Here is a 21,737-nt window from a genome sequence, read left to right as displayed (position 1 = left end):
AAGAGCAGTTCCTTACATTCTAGGGATTCCAGTTCCTGCTTCCTCCTTATCTGATATTCCTCCTTGTCTGATATTCCTCCTTGTCTGATATTCCTCCTTTTGTGATATTCCTCTGCCAGACTTACCATGGAAAGTCACATTTTTGCCTATGTGCTGTCCAATACTGTAGCCAACAGGAGTATATGTCTATTTAAATGAAAATTTACACGAATTAACATAAAATGAAATTTAAAATTCAGTTTTTTAGTTTTGCCATATTTCAAATGCTCACTAATCACAGGTGGCTAATGGCTGATGTTATGGACAGTGAGTTATAGAAAATCTCATCATCATAGGAAGTTTCTGTTGGACAGCACTAGCCTAATTTGTGTTTCCGTGTTTTTTACCCACTCAGATTTGTATCCAGTATTTTTTGCAGTTATGACTTGGGAGAAATCAGAAAAATAATGCTTTTAGAAGTTATATTACAGATTGTCTAATACAATCTCTTAATATCATTTATATTTAAGTGTATTAAGTAACCCTAGCTAATTGCTTGCTATCAAATTATCCATCTGCAAAATGGGATCACAACAGCTCTTCCTCAGAGTGACACTGAGGCAGCTTTCCAGCACATGCAGATGCCAGCTACTGAGCAAATAGCATCTCATGTCATTAAATGGTACACTGGCTTTGACATGTTGCTATAAACTCTTTATCATAATTCGTTATGAATGTGTTAGGGAAATTGACTTAAAGCAGCTATATCAAAATAGCCATGAGTATGTTTGAGTCCAAAGATGAATTACACATTCTATTTCATTATCTCGTTAACAGTAGGTTCCCTTAATGAGATGCTTTCTATTTCAGATGGTGGTGTAACATGGCTAGTACTTGAAAACTTTGAGGAGTCCTTAAGTGATGCTGTTTGCAGCCCTTCAGTCCTGTTCGACACCTCCAAAGGAAATGGTAAACCCTGTTGCTGTCTGTCCATTTGGTTTGATGTGACTGATGCTCTGGCCTTCTTCCAAAAAAAGATTTTTTAGTTCAATACTCTTCCCTCCATGGAGCACCTTCTCTATAGGATGGTGGATCCATTCCTCTGGGAGAATGCTTTGAGATATGTGTGTTGTGCATGAAAGACAATACATGAAACACTTGTTTGATCACTGGTTTGGACTTCACTTTCATTTTGGTGGATGTGTGAAGAGAAGGGCTTGGGCAAATGCCTATAGGCAGGAGAATAATAATAAATGTGTTCTGATTATGAACTCATGTATTATGTACCTACTATACCCAGCGGCACATTTGCTTTCAAGAATCCTACAGGAAAATTATAATTTTCTCCTTGTATGGGTGAAGAAACAGGCTCAGAGAGAGAAAGTAAATATCTCTGGCTGTACAAAAGGGATTCAGGATTCTTACCTGAGTTGTTTGGCTTCAGAGCCCCCATTCTATCTACTATATTATTCTACTTTACTTGTACAGTAAAATGCATTTAGATCTATTTTCTTATTTGATACTACATTCTGTTAGGTGGAATGGCAGGTATCAATATCCCTGTTGCTTAGATAGATCCTCCATCCAAGTGGAGCAGTGAGTTGCCCGAGGTCAAACAGCAAGTATGAATGTCTGAGGCTCCTATATACACTTAGCCTGATAGATAGGGAAACCGTCAAAACACCAAAATAAATAGGAAATATTGCTGGAAGCTGGTAGCATTCTGTCCCTAAGCCATGATTTGGAATGCAGCAGAAACTCTTGTCAAGCCAGCACACTTTGTGTAATGAAACATTTGTCCTGTATGTTTCAATGGGATCTCGGGAGCTCTTCTACTTCTGTGTCACAGAATGGCATTTCATAGGACTTTCTGGAAAAATAGAAGAGTGTTTAAACACCAAATAGCATCTGAGAGGGATCCAGAGACCAGTGATTAAAGACACATGCTAAAGGCCCTGGGAATGCTGATTTCAGGAATTCTGGGATGCAAAATGAGTGTCAAAATTGAGGCATAAATCTTTGCTGGCTCGCCGAGAGGAAGTTACTTCTACTCAGCTGTGTAAACAACCATGTTGGAAATGTCAGAAGAAATGAAATCCTTTTTTGGAGAGGGACTATTAAAAAGACAGTACTAATAGTAAAATTAGAAATGCATTAGCTTTGTTGTACGAGATCTGTGACAGCATCAATTTTTGGCACCAGAGTAGTCTCTTATGCACATAGGGATAGAACAGTTGACAGGTTTATGATCTTCCCCCATAAAATGGTTATTGCCTCTTGATTCCTCTACCTATATATCACACAGTTCATAAATTGATTTACAAATCTCATAATATCAAATGTCTGTTCTGATCAGCCTTTTTAATATTTATATAATTTTCTTTGAAAGATCTTGGTTAAATTATTTCCTGGTTTTGGAGCTGGGGCAGTGATGGTGTAGGGTGACTCAGAGAAGCCTGTGGAGACTGACTGACAGATTTCGTGGCCACTGAGAAAAACAATTGGGTTATACTCGAGAGATGCACTGCGATGAAATGTAACACTGTCACTTGTTTGATCTTTACAGTTTTTGGGAAAGCTATTGAATGCTGTGCCAAAAGTATGACCGTGGTGATATTTGGATTGCAGGGGCCTATGAAGTGGGAACTTGTACTCATCAAAGGCAAAACAATTTAAAAGGGTATTACCTATGTCAAGTCTCATGTAACCAGCTTGCTGTGTATTTCACATCATGATGCAAAAAATCATATAAGGCATGTGTAGGAAGTCAGGCCAGAGGAGGTACTCAGGGATGTTTAATGTAGAACATTTTGAAGCCAAAGATTTGGAATTCTGTTTCAGACACCTTTCTTGTACTGTTCATGTATTCCATCATTCGTTCATTCATTCATTCATAACTTTATAATGGGAGGGGCTACATTATTAGTTTTTTTTTTTAGACGGAGTCTTGCTCTGTCACCTAGGCTGGAGTGCAATCGCACAATCTTGGCTCACTCACTGCAGCCTCTGCCTCCCAGGTTCAAGTGATTCTCCTGCCTCAGCCTCCCAAGTAACTGGGTTTACAGGCACCCACCAACATGCCCAGCTTACTTTTGTATTTTTAATAGAGATGGGGTTTCATCATGTAGGTCAGGCTGGTCTCTAACTCCTGAGCTCAGGTGATCTACCTGTCTTGGCCTCCCAAACTGCTGGGATTACAGGCATGAGCCACCGTGCCCATCTTGCATTATTAATTTTTTAGGGCAAATAGATGTCATTTGACAGGAATACATCAATATGAAATATTCAGCATCCTATCTACTTATAGTAGCAGGAAATGCAGTTTTTCCTCCGAGAATTCTCTTCTTGTAATAAGTACAAGAACCTCAGGATGCTAAGTTAATCCAGATGGTCAGTCCAGGTTCAGTCTTTCTGACCACAGGCCTGTTCTCTACTGTGCATGCAACTGCTGCCTAGTGCTTCATAGAAAGGCTGACTACCGCAGGGGTCAGTCCACAGGGCTTGAGGGAAGACTGACTTGTGGCAGAATGTGAAAAGGATTGGAAGAAAAATCAGTCCAAAGTAATACTCAGGTACAGGTGCGTAATGCCAGCCTTGACTCAGGAGAACGGTTTCTCTAGCCAGACTTTTCAATTAGCTCGACACATTGTCTGAGACTTGTAAGTACATATGTTGCTCAAATATGTGGTTTGGAGATGGTCTGAGCTCAGCCTTTTGGCAAATCCAAAAACAATGTCTTGGCACAGATTTATGGTGATTTTTATCTCAAGAGTCTTGTTAGATATTTCCTGCTAATAGGCCTCAATCAGGGACACCCTAGGTCTTCCCCCACATGTTTTGATTCTTGAATACTTTTGCACCTTAGAGGGAAGAGATCAATCTTGATACTACCTCTCAGAGACCCTTTCTGCTCTTATGCACATTTTCATCCCTTCTTGCAAACTTCAGGCTTCACATTTCAGTTAGTATAGGGGAAAGGTGAAATGCTATCCATCAACAGAGCTGGATTCTACCCTCCCTTCAAAATAAAGGGCAGAGGGGTCCTGCTTTGCTAGTCACTCACCTACATCTACTGTGTGCCCGAGGTTCTGTTAGGGCCCCATTGTTGGCAAACTAAATAATGTTTTATTGGAACATGGCCAAGCCTATTCCTTTACTATTGTATATAACTGCTTTCACCCTACAGTGGCAGAGGTAAGTAGTTGCTATGAAGCCCATGTGTGACCTGCAAAGCCTAAAATATTTACTATTTGGCATTTTGCAGAAAAAAGCTTGGATACCTGTGTTAGGGACTGGGCATTCAGAAATGAAAACATTACTGTGCTCACGGGGGAGCCAGCATCCTGAGAGTTATAATGGAGTGAAGAACCCAGAGCGCTTGTAAGATACAGCATAGAGTGTTACCTCTGCCTCGGGCCTGGGAAAGGTTCCCCAAGGAGGCCACATTTAATCTGGGTCTTGAATTTAGACTTAGCTTTCAACATGTGGAAAAACGTGAGGCATGCAACAGCATCCAGGCGGTGAGAATACTTTGTGCAATGGCAGGAAGCATTATACTGTTCTGGGGAAACTCAGGGTGGCTGGAATGTAGGTGTGGAGGGTGATGAAGCTGGAGGTGAGCTGCAGGTTGATCAGCACACTTGGCTAGTACTAGCAGAGAGCCTGGGAAGCTGCACATGGGCTTTTGATGGGTTCTGGCAAGTGGAGGAGGAATTTCAGCAAAGTCACATTGGATCCATCCTTTGGAAAGATTGCCACTTCTGCTGGATTGCAAAGGAGCAAGACTAGAGCCAGGGAAACATTAAAAGACCTGCTTAGGCCAGGCATGGTGGCTCACGCCTGTAATCCCAGCACTTTGGGAGGCCGAGGCGGGTGGATCACTTGATGTCAGGAGTTCGAGACTAGCCTGGCCAACATGGTGAAACCCCATCTCTACTAAAAATACAAAAGTGAGCTTGGCGTGGTAGAGGGTGCCTGTAATCCCAGCTATTTGGGAGGCTGAGGCAGGAGAATTGCTTGAACCTGGGAGGCGGAGTATGCAGTGAGCCAAGATTGCACCATTGCGCTCCAGCCTGGGTGACAGGAGTGAAACTCAGTCTCAACAAGAAAAAAAAAGATCTACTTAAAATGTACACATTCTCTGTTGTTCAAAGGCAGCTCAGTTGTCTGTCTCCTTCAAATAAGTTATCTATTACACTGGTACTATGTCCTGGTTGTGAATACTTTAATGCCAGGTGTGACGGTTAATTTTATGTGTCAACTTGACTGGGACATAGGGTGCCCAGATTAAATATTATTTCTTGGTATGTCTGTGAGAGTGTTTTCAGGTGAGATTAGCATTTGAACCAGTGGGCTAAGGAAAGCAATTGGCCCTCCCCAGTGTAGGTGGGCATGATCCAATCCATTGAGGGCCTGAATAGAGCAAAAAGTCAGAGGAATGGGGAATTTACTCTCTCTGCCTGACTACTTTAGCTGGAACATCAGCCTTCTTTAACTGGAACTTACATCATAAGCTCTCTGGTTCTCAGAACTATACCACTGGCTTCCTGGGTCTTCAGATAATGGGACTTCTCAGCCTCCATAATCACGTGAGCCAATTCCTTATAATAAATTACATATCTATGTATCTCATTAGTTCTGTTTCTCTGGAGAACCCCAACTAATACACCAGGTTTGTTTGCATTCAATGCAAGGACCCTCAAAAGCACTATTCTAATGGGTCTTTCTATTGAATTAAATCTTAGCAAAGAGACCATCTCCATGAAGCTATCTCCTTCCTTTCCAAGCCATATTGCATACATTCCTATTTTATATTTATTTTATTTTGCTCTGATTATGATTACTTACACCTTTGCTTACCACAATGCCAGGTGCATAGGAGGTACTCAGGTTTATATTTGATGATTGGAAGAATGACAGAATGTGGCTAAGCACTCTCTTGGTGGTCTGCAGAGCCAAACTGGGTAATAGGAGAGTCTGAACAGACTGTCAAATGTGCCTCAAGGGGTAGGAGCTCTCATTGAACAAGGGTTAAGTGAAGTACAGAAATTATCTCATTCTTAGTTCTCTCCTTTGAGTTCCCTTACCCTGTCCCCCAACCACCACCACCACAAAAAGGTACTGAGGAAAGTCTGCTTGACTATGTGGGACTCATTAAAAGTCATTTGCAATTTGATTGACATACTCTGGTTGGATTCCGTTTCTTTCTCTTTTTATTTTGGAAGATCTGCATCTTATTTTTGTGCTACCCGCAAGTTTCTCATGTTCACTTGCATGGACATCTGTGTGGTAGGCATCTGTTCTGAAGTTGTGGTTGGAGGGATGCAGTTGGAAAGTTGTGTGGATGGAGGGCATGGGTTTCAAGAATTATGCTTAGCTTCAGCTGGTACACACAAAAGTAGTCCTATGGTAGGGTAGGTAGAACATGAAGCACCTTCATCTTGGTTGGCAAATAACTGCTGCCTCTCTCAAGTGTTTCTGCCATTCAGACTGCCTTTTCCACTCATCCCTGGAATTTCCTTGATATGCCTGCATTCTGTCATCTAAATGGTTAATGATTAGCAGGTTTGTCTGAAGGACATCCCTGAACAACTCTGCTCCCACTGGAGCAGAGTCAATCTATTTGATTGGTTGGTACCTGAGCCACTCTGCATATCCCCAAAGTCCTGGCTTTGGGACTGTGTTAGTCAGGGATCTTCAGAGAGACAGAACATATAGGATAGATATAGTGTTGGCCCTCCATTTTCATATATTCATGGACTTTGTGTTTGTGGATTCAAACAACCACAGATAAAAATTATTTGGGAAAACAATAAAAAATGGTGCAGATAGAAAAGAATACATTATAATAATGATTTCCACAGCATTTACATTGTATTAGGTATTATAAGTAATCTAAAGATGATACAAAGTATAGGAAAGGATCTGCATATATGCAAATGCTACCCCATTTTATATAAGAGACTTGAGCTTGGTATCTGTGTGTGGGGGGAGGTTGTCCTGGAACAAATCCTTTATGGATACTCAGAGATGACTGTATAGATAAATGAGAGGACTTTATTGGGGGAATTGGCCCATGTGAATATGGAGGTTGAGAAGTCCATGAAAGGCTTTCTGCAAGCTGGAGACTCTGGGATGCCAGTAGGTAGCATGACTCAGTGCAAATCTGAAGGCCTGAGAACCTGGGGGCTGCTGGTATAAGTCTTGAAGTCCAAAGGCTGGAGAGCTTATATCCAAGCGTAGGAGAAGAGAGATGTAGCTCAGCCTCAGGAGAGGGAGAAATGGCTGGGGGGGGGGAGGTGCATGGGGGGTGGGGGGAGAGAGAGAAAGAGAGAGAGCGAGAGAGAAATTCATCTTTCCTCTTTGTTTTATCAAGGACCTCTGCTAATGAGTTGGTGCCTGCCCCCACTGAGGGTGGATATTCCCCCAACTTAGTCTACTCAGACTCAAATGCTAGTCTCCTTGGGAAACACCCTCACAGATGCACCCAAACTAATACTTTACCAAATTTCTAGGTATTTCTAATCCATTCAAGTTGACATTTAAAATTAACCATCAAAGGGCATTTCCATCAATGCCTTCCAGGACCACAGAATTCTTTAACTTGTTTTCAGCCACTACTCAGCCTTAGGCTCAGTTCTGGAGTAGGATGGTACCACTGGGGAACTGCCTTTGTGCCTGACAGCCAGGCTGCCTGGCTCCTGTCCACTGGCTTCTGTTCATGAATTTCATCTACATCAGAACGAGCTCAGACCTTAGGGGAACTAGAACCCATAGCAAAGGTGCTGACACTCTGACAAGCAAATGTCACCTGTGCCAGATCCCAGGGACAGTCGTGATCCATGTAGCAGAGGGTACTCAATTCCGGAGACACCCTTGTGTTTTTGCTCATAGAAACTGCAGCATCTGTGGGCTTTTAAATCTGAGAGGCTTGGAAAGACAGGGAGAATGGAGATGAGGTAGGTAGCAGAAATAGTGGATATTGCAACAACAGCTAGATGCTGCAGGCTTCTTTGCACATTGAGTACTTCTGAAATTTGAAGGAGGCTGTGGGGATGGATGGAGCTATGAAGAATGGGCAGATTTGTCTGTTTAATGAGACACATCTTTGAAAATTTGCACAACCCCCATTCATAATGGACATCAACAATATTCATTTTTATAAAAGAGAGAGCTAGTGCTTACATGTGGCTTCTATGCCAGGCACCATGTATAGTGACTTATTTAAATACTGTTGTAACCATCATAATCTCCATTTTGCAGTTGAGGACACTGAAGTTATTTAAAACAAGAATAACATAGGATTCCAAAGCAGATAGCCCTGAGTCTCCAGTGTTGGAAGGCTTATATTTGATCTAACTATCTTTGACATGTCAACAAATGATATCTGTGACTTAGTTGATTATAGAACCACTGAATGTAAAAATATTTAGATATTATTTTGTAATTGCTGCTACATCAACAGGAGCTGAGGAAAGCATTCAGCACCATAAAACAGCATTGCTGATGGCAAGAGAAGCTCACATTTTAAGACTACAAATGATCATAAATTTAGAAGAGTTTGACTGTGATTGGCTGTCAAATTATGACTCAGACAAGGGCTAAATGTCAGTACTGGCAGTTTCACAAACAGGAGCTAAAACCCATAGTTTTACTTAGTATTAGTGGAATTTATTTTATAAAAAATAGTATTTTTTGTTACAACTTATATTACCTGGTAACCAGTTTAAAATATATGCATATATGTATAGATATATTGTTTGGTGTATCTAAAGATAAAATAGGAACAGAGGTCTAAATTTTTTCTTTGCATATTAATTTATTTTTCTACACAAGTTGTTGAACATTATAAATATACTTTCTGATGATATTAAAGTTACATAGTGAATAAATCAAACAGGGAGCCTAGTAGATATGAAAAAATGCATCGTAAACTGTAACATGCTCATTAATTGTAATGGAAAGAATTAATATATTAATTTACACATGCACATGCTTTTTTTTAAAAAGGCAAGGACAGCCGAGTATGGTGGCTCATGCCTGTAATCTAGCACTTTAGAAGGCCGAGGTGGGTGGATAACTTGAGATCAGGAGTTTGAGACCAGCCTGGCCAACGTGGTGAAGCTCCGTCTCTACTAAAAATACAAAAATTAGCTGGGCATGGTGGTGGGTGACTGTAATCTCAGCTACTCAGGAGGCCGAGGCAGGAGAATCACTTAAACCCGGGAGATGGAGGTTGCAGTGAGCCGAGATTGTGCCACTGCACTCCAGCCTGGGAGACAGAGCAAGATTCTATTTCTAAATAAATAAATAAATAAAATAAAAAAGTAAGGATAAAAATAATTTAGAAATAACTTTTGATTTATTAATAGCATTGGGGCTGGGAGTCATTACTTCTCTGTAAAAAAATTGAATAAATGTGGTAGCTCAATTTTATGTAGAAATGCACTTCAATTAAGGCAGTATAGCACCGTGACAATGGCAAACATTTTGAAGTCACAGGGATCTAGGATTTATCTTCCTTGATCCCGATGATCTATACAAACTTAGACAACGTATGTATTTTTCTGAGTCTTGGCTTTCATTCTTGTAACATGTGGATAACACCACATACTTTGAGAGTTAGGAATATAATGCTCCTATCAATGTCCTTAATATATTGATAAATATTTTTTTCTTAACAAATTTTTTGTGGGTACATAGTAGGTATATATATTTATGGGGTACATAGAGTGTTTAGATACAGGCATGCAATGTGAAATAAGCACATCATGGAGAACAGGGTATCCATCCCCTTAAGCATTTATAATAGTACTATTAATTTTCAACATCTCTCATATCTCCTCTACACTCTCAAGAATCTGATCTCTGGTTATATACTTAGTTTCATTTATTACCTAAGTGTAAGAAATTTATATTTTAAATAAGTTATTTTTATAATTACAAAAGCAATGTATAGTCATGTAGAAAACTTAGCAGAGAGAAGCAAAGATGAACAAGAATAAACATTTCTATCATCCTCAGAGAAAACCATTATACATTTTCTCAGTCTTTTTATGCATACATATACCTTTTAAAAATTAATTATGCTATACTCACTGTTTTGTAACCTGCTTTTTTTCACTGAATATATATGAATATTTTTCCATGTCATTAAGTGTTCTACATCATTTTAAATGGCTATATGCTGTATGACTATAAAAAGCTGGGGACTTTTTGACTTGCAAAACAAATCCTCATTTTCTTTTGGCTTTGTTTTTTTGGTAGGTGAGTGGAAGCAGATAGAGATTGTTTTTAAGGTATGTTTCACCTATTTGTTTTCCCTAATGATGGTTCGGTAGTTTGAAAGATGCGACTCAATCCGAACCTTATGCATGACAATGACAGGATTTAGTACGATAACACTCTCAGGGAATTCATTGCCTGCCAAGACCTAGAGCTGGAAGATTTACTGATGTTAGAGGGTTGGCTATCAACAGGAGTCACATGAAAGGCACAGAGTTACTGTCTATATTTCAGTTACTCTCTGCAGGAATGCCTGCCTCCCACTCTGCATCAGCCACCTCTGGTTGTCTGAAATATGCAAACCAGCAAGTGACAAATGCTTTTTAGAAAAAGTACAATTGCATTCAAATTGAAAATGGAGGAAGTTGATCAAAGAATAAAGAAAGAAAGGCATTAAAAATTAATCATCCCAGGGCCATAAAGTCAGCTGTAAACCTTTAGTAATAAAAAATTAAATGAAGAAGAAGTTAATGTTTTAAACAGAGATTTAAATTTTCCAGGGGAGAAGTTGATAGCTGCACCAGATTGGGGAGCTGGCAAAATTTACAGGGGAAGCCCTAGTGTCTGGTCCCACTAGAGGCTGCATAAAGCAGTCATCAAATAAAACATCATTTATATTATTTAGCATCATTGTGCAAAATCTTGGTTGTAAAAGGAAATGGCACTTTTGACCAACTGAGAATATTGTTCTATTCAGAACAGATTAAAGTAGCAAAAAGTGGAGGAATGCTTAAAAAAAAAATCACTGCCAAGAGAATCCCAGAGGAAATATTATAGAAATATTTAATATTAGAGAATCGTAGGGCTCAAGTAATAATATTTATCTATCTTTCTTGTTCAAATAACAAACCCTAAATCTGTACCTGGGATTATGTGTTCATTGATAGGTTGTCTCTGGGTGGGCTTAATAACTGATCAGGTATTTGGACCCAAAAGGAAAGTTGAATCATATTTATTATAGTTTCTGAGCAAACTTAGCAAGTATTTAAGGGTGTTTCCGACACATTCTTAAAAATCGGGATTGAGGTGATAAAGGTATTAAGACACTACAGTGTGGTGGTAGAACTGGTTTTGGCCGCAAACACATTTCTGCTTGAATCTTGGCTGTGCCACTTACTATCAGACTCTGAAGAAATCACTTCTATTTTTTGAGCTTTGATTTCTTCATCTGTAGAAGGGGATTAGAAATAATAGTATTCCCTTCATGCAGTGGTGATTATGGTGATTGAAATATTAGATGCAACAAATGTAACATAGATCTGTGTATACAGTAAGTCTTCAGTAAATGGCAGCTTCTTACTTCATTCTTTTGCTAAAGTAACCACATAGAGGTCAGATAAATGTGTGGAAAATGTTTGAAGGATATAGCCTGGATGATTTGTCATACCACAGCCTTGGAATTCCAGCTTAGTACTACCTTGTGGCCTGTAGGTATTTTGATCACTTCCTGGAGATCCCCCCAAGATTTTTAGGGTCTTTTCATTGGCATTCTAGAGACGTTGACTGTGAGTACCTTGGATGTGTAGGATATGACAGCAATATCTTCTGACATTTCTCTTTAGATCCTGGTCAGTTGGTGGGGACGGGGGAGAGTGGAAATATTCACCAGGATAATCTGAGCAAGGTCTCCTACCAGTTCAGCTTCCCTGGATTTACTCACAGATATATTTTATTAATACTTAGCAACCCAGGAAGAAATGTTCCAGCTGTTGAGAGAAATTAACACTTATTTAGCTATTTTTTAAAGCTCATTAAAGTTTATGGCACTTTCGTTTGTGTACTGATGCTGTTTCAGGGCTGAACTGTCAATCTTCAGTTAAAGGAAGCAGCTGGAATGTTGAAGGATGTTGACTTTCAGTTTATTAGTGTGTCAAATGAGAATAATACAAATAACTATTTGCAATTGTTATAGTCCTTTTATTCCCAGCATCCTTTCAAATGAGTTATGTCCAATTCCTTCCTTTTACTCTAGGAAGCTGGCCCTTTGCACATTTGTGAGACTTGCCCTCTGAGTACATTCCCCTTTCCATCTTTCTGAGTTTAATGCCACTATCATCCACTTAATCACCCAAACCAGTAACCTCAGTGTCATTCTAGATGCCTCCTGAAAACAAGTGGTCAACAAATCCTGTCAAATCTAGTTCCTGAAATAAGTCTGTCTTCCATTATCCCTACCACTGCCTTAGTTCAGATCGTCAGCATCTCTTGATATATACTTCAAAAGCCTTTATACTGGGCTCCTTTTCTTTAATCTTTACCTTTTCTAATCAATAATATCCAATAACATTATTTCTAGAAGGAATATATGACTATGTCACCTTTTTTGCTTACAAACCATTCCGTAAGTCCAGTTTTGCCCCTCTCTATTTGGCCTACTACCTTCCCTCTTCTTGCTTCTTAATTGTCAATACCTGAATCATACGGAATTACCTGTAGGACTCCAATCAGTCACGCTTTTTCATGCCTTCATTCCCTCAGCCTGAAATATGTCCCTTCCAGTTTATCCTCTATTGAGAACTGGCAGAGATAGCTCACAGGACACTTTGTTTCCAGGACCCATTCATTATCCTTATCCTTCTACCTTTCTCTCATCATATTCTGTGATTCCAAAACAATTGATATACTCTCAGGTAGTTTAGACATTGTGCATACTAGATGCTACATAATACATGGTTGAATGATTGGATAGATGGATGATGAATGGGCATGAACTCCTATTGTTTTCTTTTGGTGTCTCTCTTTCCCTCACTACCAAATCATCATGACTCTTTTTTCCTCATCTAAATGCTCCTTTTCTCTGCACCAATTTTAATAGCTGTTAGGAACCAAACATTTGAATTTAAACCACTTCATTCTAAGTTGTGAATGACTCACCACCCCCACACTTTCTATTTTTAAAAAAGAAATTTCTACTTCTAGTTTTAAAAAGAAGGCATAAATTCCTAGGTGAGATTTCAACAAAGATATTAGGCTGGAGAACATGTAGCTTTGAGCTTTCAGATTACTCCCTGTATGTACCCTTATTTTGAATATACATAAGACAGCCTGATATCACCAAAGAAAAGCTTCCCTTTCATAAGATCAAGAGATAATATTGTAAGCCGGGTGCAGTGGCTCACACCTGTAATCCCAGCCCTTTGAGAGGCTGAGGTGGGCAGATCACCTGAGGTCGGGAGTTTGAGACCAGCCTGACCAACATGGAGAAACCCTGTCTCTACTAAAAATACAAAATTAGCCAGGCGTGGTGGCGCATGCCTGTAATCCCAGCTACTTGGGAGGCTGAGGCAGGAGAATCGCTTGAATCTGGGAGGTGGACGTTGTGGTGAGCCAAAGTCGCACTGTTGTGCTCCAGCCTAGGCAACAAGAGTGAAACTCTGTCAAAACAAAACAAAACAAAACAAAACAAAAACCATAATATTGTTATAGTAACAACAGCAACAACTGCTCATTCATGAGTGCTTGTGGTATATCAGTTACTATGCTAAGCCCTTGTATACATGATTTCACTTAGTCCTCACTATAGCCCTAAAAGATAGGTCTCAATTTTCCTGTTTTGTGGGTGAGAAAGAAGATATGTGGTCAAGTCAAAGGACTTGTCCCAAGTCACACAATTAAGTGGAGGAACTGGGATTTAAACCTATGCCTTTAGATGCTACTCAGCTTATATCCACATTCAGCCACCATGCTGGGCAGGTACCGTGACTTTACAGAGAAACAAATTCAGAGAGCAAATGCAACAGCAGGAAGTGGGGACTCAAGGAGGATATGGGAACAATTTATCAACTGTAAACGGAGTGATCATAATAATGATCAATAATAATTATGGATTCTGGTATATCAGGCACTCTGCTCAGCACTTTCTATCATTTATCCATGCATAGTCAATCTTCAAAAAAACGTCAAGTAGAATATAAAGAGGAGAAAACGAACTTAGAAAACTGAACTCAGAAAGTGACTTGCCGAAATCACTCAGTTAGTAAACAAGGAATTTAATAAACGTTCCAGTGATGACCACTCTTATTTTATCAATGCTATTGAAAAGAAATACCCCACAAAAACCCTGAGGCTCGTGTAGACTTATTTTAATAAAGGTCTTCCTATGTATATATTTTGTTTCTATTATTGGAGCCATCATACTTGGAAGTCTGCAATTTCAAGGGCTTTTCTACTTTGGGTTGTGCAATCCACATTGCTATTCCCCTGAGCTTTCAGATAATGTTTATATTTCTTTTTAGAAGAGAAATCCTAAGTGCTATTTCAAGAAATTGCCTGTAAGTAAAAGGCACTGAGACCTGTTGATGTGCCTTTGTTCCAGTTCTCTAAATATCCCCATTATTGGTCTTGATAGACGGCTAATTCCTTACAGGCTCCATTACTTCTAACTTGTACAAATGTCTTTTCTTTCTTTTCAGGATTGTGATAGCTTTAAGGAATGAGGTCAATATTTCAAAGGCATAATTAATTTAGCATGCCTCCTCCTTCATTAGGAGGCTAATTTTCTCTTGAGCCTCTCTCTCTCAGTATGTCTGCAAAGCGCTTCTTCATTCTCTGTAATTCCTTTTGTGAGCACAAACTCACTTTTCTCTTTTTGGGGTTTCTGACACTGTTCTCATTCTTTAACATCCTCAACCTCACATAGAGCATAAATTCTTCTTAAAATTTTTCTTCTATCTTCAGTTGCAATTTCTTTTTCTATTTCTTTCTTTTTTTTTTTTTTTTTTAAGGTGGAGTCTTGCTCTGGTTGCCCAGGCTGGAGCGCAGTGTCATGATCTCAGCTCACTGCAAACTCTGTCTCCTGGGTTCAAGTGATTCTTCCACTCAGCCTTCTGAGCAGCTTGGACTATAGGCATGAGCTACCATGCTCAGCCAATTTTTGTCTTTTAGTAGAGACGGGGTTTCGCCATGTCGGCCAGGTTGGTCTTGAACTCCTGACCTCAGGTGATCCGCCCACCTCAGCCTCCCAAAGTGCTGGGATTACAGGCGTGAGCCACTGTGCCCAATCCAGTTTCAAATTAGGTATTGAAAAACTGGGTTCAATTCAAATAAGCTAGTTTGGTAGGAGCCCTGAGTTTCTCAAGCCAAGAAGAGCTTTTCCCCTGATATGAAAAGGTGGCTTGCTTGAGCTTGTTCTGTTTATGAAAAGCAAAATTCAGTGCTTCCCTTTTCTCCAGGTGTCACTGACCTACAGATGTATGGGAAAAGTGAAGCAATGGAAATTTGTTCAGAAAAAGCATATTCCAATTAGAAAAGATAGGCCAAGAGAAGACATTGATATGATGACAGAAAAAAGATCACCCTGGATCACTGAATAGCCAACTCCTTGCTGTGTCTTTCTGAAATGTGTGATTTGGGGTTACCCATGATTTTCTTACTTTTGAGGAGGACTTGACCAGAGAAAATTATAATGTGGTGACATAATTTTTCCTGATGGACATGATGTGTAGAAAAAGGATCTTGTTGCCCTCTCCTTTTGGCACAATTAGCTCCGCAAAGAGGCAAAATACAAATAAATCCCAATTTTAGACCAGCTAGGCATTTCGAGGTAATTTACATATTAGGTCTCGTAATTTAATTCTCCCAGCTGTACCAAGGTCATCTTATTCCCAGTTTATAGATAAGGAGTAAGAGGTTCAGAAAGTTTCAATAAATTTATCAAGAATTCACTGGTAATAAGTGGTGAGACCAGGATCTGGTCCAAAGGTTATCTGATGCCAAAGCCAGGCTCCTTTTCAGCAAACCATCACTCTTAAGCCAAGCTGCTTAGCACTGCATGGCGGATGCACCTGATAGCAATAGCTTAACTTAAGTATAACTTGAGGATGACCCTGTGTGGCAGATGGACCTGAATGTGTGTTTGGAGTTCTGAGCTAAGGAATCTGGGTGTGGCTATCCTGTAGATTATTCCTTAGCTATGAAGAACTTCTGAATTCCAAGTCTTGTCTGATGGAATGCAAGCTATACAGGGGATTGAGGATCAAAGTCCTTTTATGGGTTAAATGAAATGAAAGTTGCCAGGGGGAGGCTGTTAGGGGCAGGGTGCTAGAAGAAAGTGCTATTATAGACTGCATGCTTTTTGCAAGTGGTTGTGGTTCTCCTGCCCAGCTTCCTGCCACTGAATCATATGATTCTTCTGTCCAGCCCATGGTCACTGAGCTGAACTGTTCTCCTGATCAGCCTGCTGCCACTCGACTGTCCCTGTGTGTAAGTTTCCCGTTAATGAAACTCTATGTCTCCTTTGCTTGGCTGCTTGGCCCCAGGTCTTCTTTGGCCTTTTGAACCTGGTGGTGTCTCTATTAAAGTTAATAAGGGTCTAGCATGTCAATTGGCGAGCCAGCCAGGAGGGTGGAGAAAATCCTGTGAGCACTGAGACAATGGAGTCGGGGAAGGGAAATCTGCAGGGGACATCCTGAGCTGGCTGTCCACGTCTATGTGGGGCCCTATAACTGCTCTTTGATGAATGGGACCCACTGAGTATGTGAATTCCTCCAAAATGCTGAAGGGTCTGGAAGAGTTGTTGCAGGGGAGAGATCTGACTGAGGGAGGGTCAGTTGCCTGAGCTGTGGCAGCTGCAGTTGGCTCCTGCTTGTGACTGAGCACTGAGCAGCTGTGGAGGCTGATTTTGCAGCACGGGTGAGGGTTTATCAGTTATAGGGCAAACTTCCATTAGAAAGAGATGCTAGATTAGTTAGGGCTGAAACATCTAAGACCTTACTGTCCCGGGACCTGTGGGCACAGAATGACAAAGTGGAGACCCTGGCTTGTCGGGTGGCTCGTTTGAAGGGTTGCCAGCATCAGTACTAAACTATCCTGGGACTGTAAGTCCTGGAACCTAATGGAGGGCTGTAGTGGGGAGGAGGGTGAAGATTGGGACAAGCTTGTAGAGGTTCCCATCTTCATCTTCTCTGTGCATCTGATGGTCATCACCAAAATAAAAGTAGATCAACTGCTCCCAAAAGGTGTAGCCCTACAAAACTTGTCCCCACCTAAAAGACGGCAGCACACTGGAATGCAGGACTACACCACTGTACAATTGGTGGAGCTGGAACATAGGCTCAGGCAGAAGGGGAGAGGGTCGATCAAGGGGTGGCTCCTCTGTCTATGGGACATAGGGACGGAGGGTATGAGAGTTTCTGGACTCGCAATGAATAAAATGGCATCCATCACAAACCACCCAGCCCTGAGGCAGCACTTCTGTGGTGCCAGTAATGGGGATCAGGCTATCACCCTCTACTGGCCAAATGAGGGGTAAGTCCCTACATCTCCTTTGCGATGGCAGACGATGAAGGAATTGCGGGACATCCTCTGGGAATTAGGAATGAAGCATGCAGTCTACACTGAGCATTACAAAGGCCCCAATCATGAGCTTTTACAAAGACCCCAATCATGAGCTGGCACAAAAGAAGCCATCTCCCATTCAGCACGCAACCCAACCAATTGATACTGCATGTTAATGTCTATCCTGGACCTCTTGGTAGGACAGCTAGTGTTTTAGGTAACCACTGACTTAGGGGAGACAGGCAAACTGTAGATGAGGGGTGTGTGTTGCTGGAATGAAAGACAGAGGAGCCAAAGGAAAGGAGACAAGGGTCTCATCAGGGTGGTCTGCCCACAGATATGCCCACAGATGTGGTGTGACCCGGTGGTGGCAGGAATGCCTACTGCAAGAGCGAATGGACAGCCTGATGCTGTTCTGGTAAGAGTATGGCAGAAGCTTAAGCCAGAATAGCACTTCCCTCAGGAGCCTCACGCCCAGCCCACTGCACCTCCTGCAGAGGGAGGCAGGCACCAGCCCCTTTAGACTAGGAGGAAGGTGGCCCTGGAGTCCTGATAGAAGCAGTGGTGGCTGGGGTGTCCAGGGACTGGAGGCCACATGTAGAACTAACCGTATATTGGTCACCAAAGAATAATCAGACTATGCTTGCCCTAGTGGATACTGGAGCCGAATGTACTCATATATGGTAAAATTCATTGGTTCCAAAAGGTCTTTAACAGCATAGATGGTTATGGAGGGGGCCATGGAAATCAGACAGGTTGAATTACTATTACAAGTTAGGAGACTAACATCAAAACCCTATTTAGTATACATAGCTCCCATCTCAGGGTACATCTTGGGAATTGATATCTTATCATGCTTGACCCTCCAAACAACTGTTGGGGCACTTGGATTGAGAGTTAGGATGGTGAAACATATGATCAGGGGAAATGCGAAGTAGATGCTGGTACTGCTGAAATACTGCCTGCTGGGGTGTGGGTCGGGATGTGTGTGATGAAATGGTGGGGAATGTTAAGGAGTTAGCCTGGGTAAGCATTATAAGGTCAGTGCACAGCCCATAAAACAGCCCTGTATGGCCCATGTGGAAGCCTGATGGAACATGGAGAATGATAGTAGATTGCCAGGAATTAAGTTGGTCCCGTCAGTGTATGCCACTGTTCCCAATGTTGCCTGTCTTCTGACAAGGGTAGGAGAGGCGCTGGGCAAATGTCGTTTTGTTATAGATTTAGCCAACCCTCTTTCAGCATCCTCGTTGCCCCAGAGAGTCAAGACCAATTTGCACTCACCTGGGAAGAACAGTGGACCTTTACTGTCTTGCCCCAAGGATACCACCCTGGCGAGGTTTTCCATTAACTTCTGAGTCTTTTTCCAGCTTACAAATTGCAGTCCCCACCTTGCTGTCCCACTTGGCAAGCAGAGAATGGGTGATCAACACAAAGTCCAGGGTCTGGGCTTGTCAGTCAAATATTTGGGTGTCATCTGGTCAGGCAAGACCATAGTCATTCAGTCCACTGTTATGGATCAGGTGCATGCCCACCCACATCCTACCACACCAAAGTAGTTGCAAACCTTTTTAGGCCTTCTAGGGTATAGGCATATTTTTTTCACCATTTGACCCAACTCCTTCGGCCTATATACCACTGGGACAGGTCCACAGAGGAAGATGAGGTCTCTGAAAACTTGTGGTGGAATAAACATAAGCCTTTGGAGTTCTAGTGCAGGGACAGCCATGTGAACTGTATGCAGTCAGTTACCCTGAGGAGTTTAGGTGGGGCCTGTGGCAAAGGCAAGGACATAAACATATGCCTTTGAGATTCTGGTCTTAACTATGTAAGGGGGTTGAATTTAGATGTAGTACCATGGACAGCAACTCTGCACTACATACCATGCCTTACAACAAATGCAGGGCATTGCAAAGGGGATGCTAATATGCACCTCATAGCAGGTTGGCTAAAGGATACCTCCAAAGTCTGGGAATGCCAGACAAAAACTGTGGCCAAATGACATACATATTTGCAACAGAGGAGTACATTAACTAATTACACCTTGAGCGCAGAGCTCCAGTTGGTGCTTGGTCCTGTCACTATGTGAGAACTGAAGGACAGTCTTTGATGGAGGCAACTGAACCTCAGGGATTCCCTCCTTTATACAGGAGGGACAAAGTCCAATTCATGACTAGTCCTGGTACATACATGGCTCGTGGTGAGGCAGTTCTTGCGCTTGGACATCTGTGGCCATCCAGCCGTCCACTGATGGTTCCTGGCTTGATACAGGCAAAGGACATAGTAGCCAATGGGGCGAGCTATGAGCCACCTGGATGATCTTCCTCCATGAGCTGGACCCAAGAGTCCTGTGCACTGGTAGCTGGGCCATCTTCAAGGGACTTATCATGTGGCTGCTACAACGAGAAGCACAGGAATGCTCCAGGCCCTTGCCACATGATACTGGACCCATCGCCCGGGGTTAGAGCCCGTGATAGCAGGTAACTACATAGGACTTTTCTTCTCTATCCAATGGCTGCCACTTTGCCTTGACTTGTGCAGACACCTGCACAGGGCTGCTGCAGGCATATCCCAGCAAAAGTGCTATCCAGAAAACCATCATAAAAGAACTAGAGCAGCTGTGTGTAGCCTATTGCATCCCCGCTGATATCAACAGTGACCAGGGCTTGCACTTTACTGGACATAATGTGCAGGGGTGGGTGGAGGCCCTGGATATCCACTGGCATTTCTACCTGCCAAACAACCCTACAGCAGCAGGGCTGACTGAACAGTTGAATGAACTGTTGAAGCAACAACTCTGACAGGAGCTGCTGCTTACCATCAGCCACCTGCACTCTGAATGATCATGTGCGTTCTCATCGCTTCTGTGCGTACACTGTCCTGATGCAAGGACCTGACACCATCGTCAGGGTTCAGGTGGACAGTGCAGTGGACAGTACATCTTTGCCTCAACTGGAGATTCAAGGTAAACTGCTGTTGTTCTTGCCACAGGACTTAGCCACAAGGGAACACATCACAATGTGGCCCTGGAAATGGCAAACCAGTCCCCCATGGTTCAGTTGTTTTCCTCCATGGGGGAAGGACCTAGAACAGGTTATACAGGTCACACCTATTTTACACACTGCTCCCCCTTGTAATTCTAAAATAATGAAAATTGGTCTTCCCTGTGCAATGGGACTATCATCCTCTCATTATGGACAATTATGTTACCTCCATTGTCTTACTCTGGCCTCCCACAATACACCACTGAGGGTGGCCAATACATTCAGTATTGTAAACCAGGCACCAGGCCATTGCCAGAGTGGTGCTCTCTCAGAAGGACACAACTTCCTTTGTCTTAAGTCCCCATGACTTGTCCTTTCTTGTACCTATTAAATACCTCACCTTCTGCCCATAGATGGTGTGCAGCAAACCCGTTTGACAACTGGGAGCAGATATTGGCCTCTCTCTGAAACAAAACAGACTGTTGGGACTCTTAAGAACTGTCCCTCTCCTCCTGTGCTACCACGGCCCTTCTGTGGTGCATCCAAGCAGCTAACTTGAGTACCTGGAGCCTTTTCAGTTTTACAAATTATCCTTATTTTATTTTATTTTTATTTTTTAGATGTTATGATTAGTATGTCCATAGCGCTCCTCCATATACCTGGCCCCAGGGAAATCATGGAAGAATGGCATGATAAGAATGTGGGGGCCACTCAAAGGTATGCTGGGGTGGAGTGTATGGCAGCCTCACCTGACAGCAATAGCTTAACTAAGCACACCCTGAGAGTGACCCTGTATGGCAGGCACACTCCAATGTGTGTTTGGAGTTCCAAGCTAAGGAATCCAGGAGTAACCAACCTGGAAATTTGTTCCTTGTCTATGAGGAACATCTGAGCATCCCTGTCCAATCCTGTTGAACACAGGCTGTACAGGGGATTGAGGCCCTGTGTTTGGGGTTAAGTGAAGTTTGCCAGGTAGAAGTTGTCAGGGGGAGTGTGCTAGTGAAAATGCTATATAAACTGCATGCTGTTTGCAGACAGTTACAGTTCTCCTGCCCAGCCTGCTGCCACTGGACTGTCCCTGTGTGTATTTCCTCCTAATAAAACTCCGTTGCATTTGCTAGCTCCAGGTCTTTTTTTTTTTTTCTTCTTGAACCTGGTACCGTCCCTATTGACATTAAGAGGAGTTTGGTATGACAGGCATATGCAGTGTGCGTG

General features: G+C 42.0%; 1 protein-coding gene across 18 annotated transcripts in view; it reads right to left on the bottom strand.

Annotated features, from left to right (window-relative positions):
* Positions 1-21,737, bottom strand: part of COMMD9 (COMM domain containing 9) — a 1,186,740-nt gene that overhangs the window by 588,442 nt on the left and 576,561 nt on the right. The window contains exon 1 of one of the 18 annotated variants that reach the window (XM_050759470.1): positions 6,071-6,074. The exons of the other annotated variants lie outside the window; for them this stretch is intronic. The gene's annotated coding sequence lies outside the window, so the exon portion shown is untranslated. Of the gene's footprint in view, positions 1-6,070; positions 6,075-21,737 lie in introns of those variants that run through there. 18 annotated transcript variants of the gene reach the window in all.

This window comes from Macaca thibetana, chromosome 14, assembly GCF_024542745.1.
Source record: "Macaca thibetana thibetana isolate TM-01 chromosome 14, ASM2454274v1, whole genome shotgun sequence".
NCBI lineage: Eukaryota > Metazoa > Chordata > Mammalia > Primates > Cercopithecidae > Macaca > Macaca thibetana.
Note: the sequence above shows the minus strand (reverse complement) of the source record. Positions and strands in the feature narration are given on the sequence as shown.